Source organism: Panicum virgatum, chromosome 8N (assembly GCF_016808335.1).
Source record: "Panicum virgatum strain AP13 chromosome 8N, P.virgatum_v5, whole genome shotgun sequence".
NCBI classification, from domain to species: Eukaryota; Viridiplantae; Streptophyta; class Magnoliopsida; order Poales; family Poaceae; genus Panicum; species Panicum virgatum.
In genome coordinates this window covers 4,909,915-4,917,969 of record NC_053152.1, presented here as the reverse complement: position 1 = coordinate 4,917,969, position 8,055 = coordinate 4,909,915, and positions in this window count along the sequence as shown.

Below are 8,055 nucleotides of genomic sequence, written 5' to 3'. Positions count from 1 at the left end.
ATCAAATCAAAAGCCCAGAGGGCACGAGGAGGATAGGGCCTCCTTTCCCAATCAAATCCCTTACAAGGTTTCAACAATCCATGGACAAAATCAACTCAAACGAGAGGAATAGAGGGAGGGAGACGTAGGGGCGGCGGCCTGGAGAAACAGAGAGGACCTAGATGCCGTCGACGCCCGTCGCCTCCGTCAGTCCCGAGACCGACGCCCGTGCCTCCACGACTTGGCATCTTCAACCGCCGTCCGCCTCCTTGGTTTTGTGGCGCAAACCAAGAAACCCGCCTTCCGTCGCCGCTTGCGCCCTCGATCCAGGAGTGGACGCCACAGCTGCCGCCCGGTCCGAGCTCCGGTCCCGGCTGCCCTTCACCGCCGTCCACCGCACGGTCCATCGGCCACAGCACCTCCACGGCAGCTCCCCGTCAACACTCGACGCCCGTGTACCTGCAATCCAAATACCAAGCGCACGATCACACCGCACGGTTGACAATTCACTCATCACAAACAGGATAGAGTACTCAACATTCCTCACATCAGCCTGGAGCTCCGCGACCCCTTCGCCAACCAGACCAGCGAGCGCCTGGTCGAGCGTGTCGTCGCCGTCTTCAATGTGGAGGATTGCTGTAAGGGCGGCGATGATGTCCTGCGGCAAAGGGCCATTAAACATTGCAATGAACTCCTGCAGTGCAGCCTCGAAGGGCAGCATATCATTGTTCAGTATCCCAAGCTTGCGACATAGGTTTTGTTGCGCCTTCTGCATTGCTGGGATGCGTGGGGCATTGGATAATCTCGCACTGCGTCGTACCGTGGACATATCGAAGCCACGTCGTGGGCGCCGGCGTGGTGCTGGTGCCGGAGTTGGAGAAGGCGAGGCTGCCGCAGTGCTGTTGGCGCTGATGGGCACCCCTTGCTTGCCAGCCAGCAAGCCTGGAGTCGTTGATGGAGAAGCCACTGCGGTGGTAGCAGTGCTGTTGGACACCAACTGCTGGCTGGCCAACAGCGATGGAGCTGGTGCAGCGAAGAAGTCAGCAACAGTGTGTTCATCTTCTTGGGCCGAATCAACCTCCTCCATTTCAACATCCAGGGCCTCTTGCAGGTGGATGCCTTCAGAGACCTGGGGCATTTGAACAGGCGAAGCAGGCCGAGGCCCAAGATCAGCAGTGCTCGCGAAGGCGACGGCTTCAACACGGCGCAGAGCAAGTTCCACTGCAGCAATTGAGTGGTCCTCCACCAGGCCAGCAGCTGCCTGGGCCCCCCGAAAAGCTTCATTGATGCGAGCAAACACTGTACTCGCCGGGACTTCAGGGGCAGGCACCGCCGGCACAACATGGATCGGTGCGGAAGAGGCTTCATTCCCGCGCAACGGAGCCTCCAGGATCCCCAGCTTGGCTGCCAATGCACAAGCCTTTGCTTATGTAGTCGTTGAGCAGCATGAGCAACGCGGCCGCCGTCTTGCTTGTGTCATCCCGGCCCACAACGCTCAAAAGCTCCTGAGCGCCGCCTTGCAGCGCCTTGGCCTGCAGAGTGAAGAGGTTCTGCAGAGCTGGCCCCTCCTTGGTCTGCAGCGCCTCCCTGTGAGGTAAAGTGGCGGGCAGGGTGGTACCAACTTGTTGTGTAGTTGTCGCAGCATGGCGCCTGCCGTTGCCTTGGCCCCAGTCGCGGCGTCGTGGAGAACGTTCACGTTCGCGGCGAACGCCACCCGCGTCAGGCCCCTTATCGTGGCCCCGACGCCAATCCCGGCCGTGCTTGTCGCGGTCTTCATCATCCTCGTGGCGGCGCCCGCCATGGCCGTGCTCGAAGTCGGGATGGTCGTCGTTGTAGCGCCGGCTTCTCCCCTCCCTGTCCTTGCGGCGCCCGCCATAATTTCCCTCCCTGTCCCGGTGGTCCCGGTCCCAGTGGGAGCCAGGGAGGGGCTCGACAGAAGGGGTGGGCACAGGTGCCCCATCAAGGATCCCCAGATGGCACAGTGGAAGGCGTCATTTTGCTGGCGAGATGGCACCTTGCTCGTCGACCGTGGCGACGGTGTAGTCGTGGATTTCTTCCAGGTGAAGAATTATCGGGTACTTGCACCCCTGCTGCCAATGCTCGGGAGGTGACTCCCGCACCTGCACTGAAGACAGCTTAGCATCTCTTACCTTGCTAGTGAAAACCAGCCAGACCCTCTTGGCAATCAGACACGGGTTGGCTGTCCAGGCCCAGACATCGATAGTCTTCGTCTCCGCTGCTGAAGTGCTTGGTAAGTTAGTGGCACTGGCATGTGGCGGGCTTTGTTGTCTTGTCACGGCGTGTTGAACGGACAACAAGTAAGAATCTGAATGGCAAAGGCGCATCCGGCGTACGTGCGGCGGTTCCCTTCCAAGACGGCGACGATGATGGAATAGGATGGTTTGTTGTTTCCGCGGTGAGGGAGCCATGGGGTGTAGTGGAGTGGAGCCCCAAGTCGCCAACAAGTCAAGGCATATGCACTTCGATGGAGTGGTTCCCTTCCATGGGGTGTACCGTCATTGCCAGAGGATGCTGTGCACGAGAGATCCTCTCCACTTCGAGACAAATATCAGCCGCTCCATCATTGCCCGAGGTAAATTAACAATGCAGCCGCTCCATCATTGTCTATTTTGTTAATTTCCTCTTGCCAACTCAATTTATCAACCACAGAAAGTGATTCCTTACTCTGAAATATGCACCATTGAAGAGGAGTGGCTGGTAGGACGACGTGCATCTGTGAGCAAACGTCAGCCCCTCTGCCTCCGCTTCAGGTAAATTAGCAGGCAAACGTCAGCCCCTCTGCAATGTGATTCCCAAGGATCACAAATGTATTAACATGCAAGGTCGATATGTGCAGGTGCAATGCCTATCGTCATTTGGTTCCCTGGTTGCGTCGAGCTCGAGCGTGCTTGCACTGCAATGAAGCTCCCCACATCGCCTCCAGGTTTGATGAATGGACCGAACCAGCAGTGGGGTACCGCTAATTTACGGTCAACCGTACGGGAGGCTCCCGTACGGTCGATTTTCCGACAGCTTTTTTTTCCGTTTTTAGAATTTTTTTGTCATTTTTCGATTTTAGAAAAAATTTCTAAGAGAAATTTTGGAGAGAGAAAAATTTTTGACAAGAAAAAAAATTAGAAACAAAAATTGAGAAATTTTGGAAAAAAAATTTTGCATTCAGAAATAGAAAAAAATTGGTAAAAAAATTTTGCATCCGAAAAAAAATTGAATCAAAATCAAAAGAAAAAAAAGTTTGGGTAAAAAATTTGGTCGGTAAAAAAAATTGAAATAAAAAAACCTACCTCCCCACCGACGCCGCCGGCCCGCGGCACCGCCTCCCCGTCGGTGGCCCGCCGCACAACCTAAGGAGGCGGATCCGCCGGCGGGCGAGCAAGCAGCGGCCCAGGAAGCACGGGATCTAGTGCGGCGGCGGCGGGCGAGCGCGCGGCGGCCCAGGGGAGGCGGGATCTCGCGTCGGCGGGCGACGGGGGAGCACGAGGCGGCCGAGGGAGGCGAATCCAGCGGCGCCGCCGATGGGGGAGCCCGCGGCGGCCCAGGGAGGAAGGGGAGCGGGGCTCAGGGGAGGGGCGGGAGCGCGGCTCCGGGGGAGGAAGGGGAGCGGCGGCATCGGCCGCGGGGGAGGTGCGCGCGGCTCCAGGGAGGAAGGGGAGCGGGCTCAGGGGGAGGGGAGGGAGGGCGGCTCCGGGGAGGAAGGGGGGCGGCGGCGGCGGCATCGGCCGGGGGAGGTGCGCCGGATCCAGGGAGGAAGGGGAGCGGCTCAGGGGAGGGGAAAGGAGAGCGGATATGTCGAGAGGAATGGGAAGGGAAAGAAGGAAGGAGGAACGGGGAAAGCGAAGGAAACGAATCGACCGTAAGTTGCTGGAGTTACGGTCACCCGTAAACTCAGCATCCGGCCAGCAGTGTATATATCGAGCGTGTACACGAGTTAGGAGGCTGAAATACCAGGCACCAGCAACCATATAAAACATCAAGAGTGTAATGACAGATCGAGTCATTGGGTGCGATGAGTCCAGAATTGTTAGTACAAAACAAGACTGTTTTTTTGTTAATCTATTTTGTTGCTTTCTTTAGTTCCCTCCAGTTAATTGTTGTTGCTCTTGCGCCTGCGCACACTACGAACACATTTGTATGGAACATATACAAGGTTTATTTCGTTATTATTCTACTGCACCCGTAGTGCTTTCCCTGACGGAAATTGCAGCTCTTTCGAATCTTTTGTGTAGACATTGAATAGTGAATGGTTCGGCTATTCATCATGTCCTGAGACAAGATTTTAACGCCTATTCGCCTAGTTTTTGCAGCATAGTTCTTGGATCAAGCTGCTGGCATTAGTATAGTGTAGCCACCTTTTTTTTTTGTGGAAAGTATAGTGTAGCCATCTGCTGTTTCTTTGAGAGAGAGAAGGATGGATTAGTCAAATGCGACAAGCCTGAACTTCTGTTTCCAAATCAGTGCAGGTAGCGCCGTAGCGGAGCAGTCCAACGCGACAGCGCGATCAATCTCCTGGCTCCATCGATCGGAGCCTCGACGATCAAAACCACCTCCTGACTCTAGCGCTGGGTTGTTCAATTCGCCTTTCTGTTCAGTTCTGCTCGCGGCTGCCGGATGCGCTCAAGCCTCAAACTCCCCATTGGCAGCCAGGGAGTTCCCGGACGGAGGACTGGCGGCAGCCTGCCTTTGCTGTCCACAACATATATGGGAAATGCATGCAGAATGACTATCGTCGTCTGGCGGGCTGGGTTGCGTCGAGCGTGCCTGCACTGCAGTGAGCCGCATCGCCACCTCATCAGATCAATGGATCGAAGGAGCACGGTATATGCAGCATGCACAGCGTATGAGACCAGATATGGGAGGCTGCACGTAGTCCGGCAAATCGGTTGGAAACCAAACTATATCCACACTAATCCATTCTCATTAGGAAAATTAATATTACCCACCCCACTCCAAACCACAACCACCACAAAACAATCTAACCCAAACATTTCAGCTCATGATATAATAAACTATTAGCCAAACTATGGTTACAAACCAATAAGAACCCGTTCCCCCCAAAAAAAATTATTGTGTAGATTTTGCCACACCGTTTTGCATAGAGTAGCTGTCAGTTATATTGAGCCATCGCCAACAAATTTCGGTTAATTTCGATAAAATTTTAGCCACGTGTAATTTTAGCCACGCTGCTTTGCACAGAGTAGCTTCTAGTCATACTGAGTCATCTCCAACAAATTTCAGTCAATTTCGATAAATTTTTATAGTGTGAATGCGAGGTTTTATTTCTAGGGTCCGGCTCTTGACGTGGGACTCACGTGTAATTCTAGTCACACTATTTTGCACAAAGTAGCTGCTAGTCATACTGAGCCATCTCCAACAAATTTGAGTCAATTTCGATAAAATTTTATAATGTGAACGCGAGGTTTTTATTTCTAGGATCCGGCTCTTACGGGACTAACCTATATATAGTCATACTGTTTTGCATTAAAAATCTATTTCAGCCCACCCCAATCCACTTCAATTCATATTTACATAGAACCCGCTCCACCCCACCCCATTAGCTAATACAACCTATTTGAATCCATCCAAACACAATCCATATCAAAATACAATCCATTAAATCTATTTTAACCCAAACCATTAGCAGAGCTAGCTGCAGGAGCAAAAGGAAAGCTCAAGAAATAGTGGTGCCGACCAAGAAATACTGGACAGTGCATGGTTGTTGGGATCTCCATACAAGGAGCTGATGCTGAACCCATTTGTTACTGCACTTATTGGTGATAGCTGGGCAGTGAACTCAGTTTTCACCCCCAGACAATTCAAAGTCAACAATCGACCGAATGGATTGGAACATCAACACATATGAATCTATAACGCCACACATCACTTAATTCAACTTAACATCTGGCCAATTGGCTGGCCTGCTAGATAGAGACATCAGCCACAGGCCCCGACACTATCACTCCGCCGGCGCCAGCGCAGCTCCTAAACTCTACCACTGCTCCTCAACTCCACCGCAAATGGCCTCAGCATCTCCACCAGAACGCCACCCTAGCTACGTAGGCGCCGCCGCTGCAACACCATTATATTTTTTTATATTTTCTTTTTTAAGAAGAGAGAAAAAAAGAAAAGAAAGACAAACACCCTCCAAGTAGCCACCACAACAAAAGGGGATGCCGAACTATGTTATCTTACTATTACTAATTGGAGGCTCTTTTTGGAACCTGACATGCAGCCACCTAAGATTTTAGGTGGGCGCTCTAAAAAAATAAAAAAATTCTAGAAATTCTCATAAAAATAGTCATTGAATCTGTTATCTTTCCTAATAAATTACCCACCTCAACTATTATTAAAATGGACTGTAACCCCTAAATATGTATCTGAATTACCCACCTCTTCGATTATAAAAAAATATAAAGTAACCCCTAATCTTCATGTAAATTACCCCTATACAATTATAAAAATAAAGAAAATATCCTCCTAAATTTGCATATAAGTTATCCAATTATATCATTATTAAACAAGATTACAAAGCTATTGTACACATTGCAAAGATCGTGTGAGCATAAAAATCTATGAAAATAGAGCTAAAACGATGAAGTTATGGCTAAAACCATATTCCAATGACTTATTTGTAGAAGATTTGAATCTAAAAGGGGTCTAGGAGAAGAAATCGAGGGTCTAAACATAAATAAATCTATAACTCGGGGGCTAGCATGCAAAACTAGGGTTCCTGGATTGCGGATTGTATTTTATAAAATGATAGGGGCTAAAATAAAAGAAAAAGGGTTGTTTCGCAATTATTTTTGAACTAGGTTGGACTGCAGGATTGATTTTACTCAAACCGAGGGGCTGTTTTGCAAAACAGGCTGGGTCTAACCGGTATGACTTGGTTGAATTAGATTGGATCTAGATGTGACAGCTTAGAGGAGGCTCCCAAGTGGGCGGCAGCACTGCGACGGGCAGACGGCGGCGCACAGCAGCAAGCGACGCGGGGTTGCCCGAGTTCCAGAATTGGTACTTCGGAGCTCAAAGCGAGCCATGGCTGGGTCCAGGAGGGAGAAAGGGCAACAGGGAAAGTGCTTAGTGGCTCGGGATGGCGAGCTAGAGTGGCAGAGGGCGTGCTCGGTGGTGAGGAGCAGCGGGGCCGCTTCGGCGAGCGCATTCGGCTCGGCAAAGCGAAAAGAGAGAGAGAGAAGGGGTAGGGAGGGTGCTCACCACATGGCGGAGCTTCGATGGTGGCGGAACATCTGTAGACGGTGGTGTGGTGGGGGATCAAGATCGCAGTCAAGATTTGGCGAGGTAGGCCAGGAGAGGGGGTTGGGCCAGAGCGGGGAGGAAGAGAGAGAGAGAGAGAGAGAGAGAGAGAGAGATGAAAACTGGGCTGGGCTAGGGGGGGAGGAAAGGAAAGAGAAAGAAAGGGAGAGAGTTGGGCTGTGCCGGTTGGGAAGGTAGGGGGAAAAGGAAAAAGGAGAAAAGGAGAAAGAAGAAAAAGAGATCTTTTTACAAGCAAATTTAATTTAAATTCAAATTTAATTCAACCTCAAACAACAAAACAATGCAAGCAGCATGGATGCACAAAATCCTATGTGACCTTATTTTTCTTTTTATAGCTAAATAAATTATTTAAATTCACAGTAAATGTTAAGAAATAAAAAAAATTTAGCGAAACCTTATTGTGCCTGCAATAAACGTAACAAATTTTATTTAGGTCCCCAACTTAAAAATTAGGGTGTTGCATTAGCTCTTAAAGGGACGTTGCTAGTTCGTGGTGCAATTGTTTTGGTAACAGATTCTTTAGTCGAACAAGAGCAACAAGTAGTCGTAATTAGGAGCTTATTTAGGATATGTGTTCACACCAAAAATTGCTAATTTATGCCAATTGAGTATACAAAAGGGAGCCGATAATTCAATGAAGATAATGACTTCTTTTCAGCTGGCCGTAATTTTGCTCACCGAAACGGCCGGCTGGATCTATCATCCATTAATCAGAGCACCGCCGTATCGTCTTGACTCTTGGAGCGCCTCTCCTCCTCCCCACTCTCCAGAATCTAGAAGCAATCA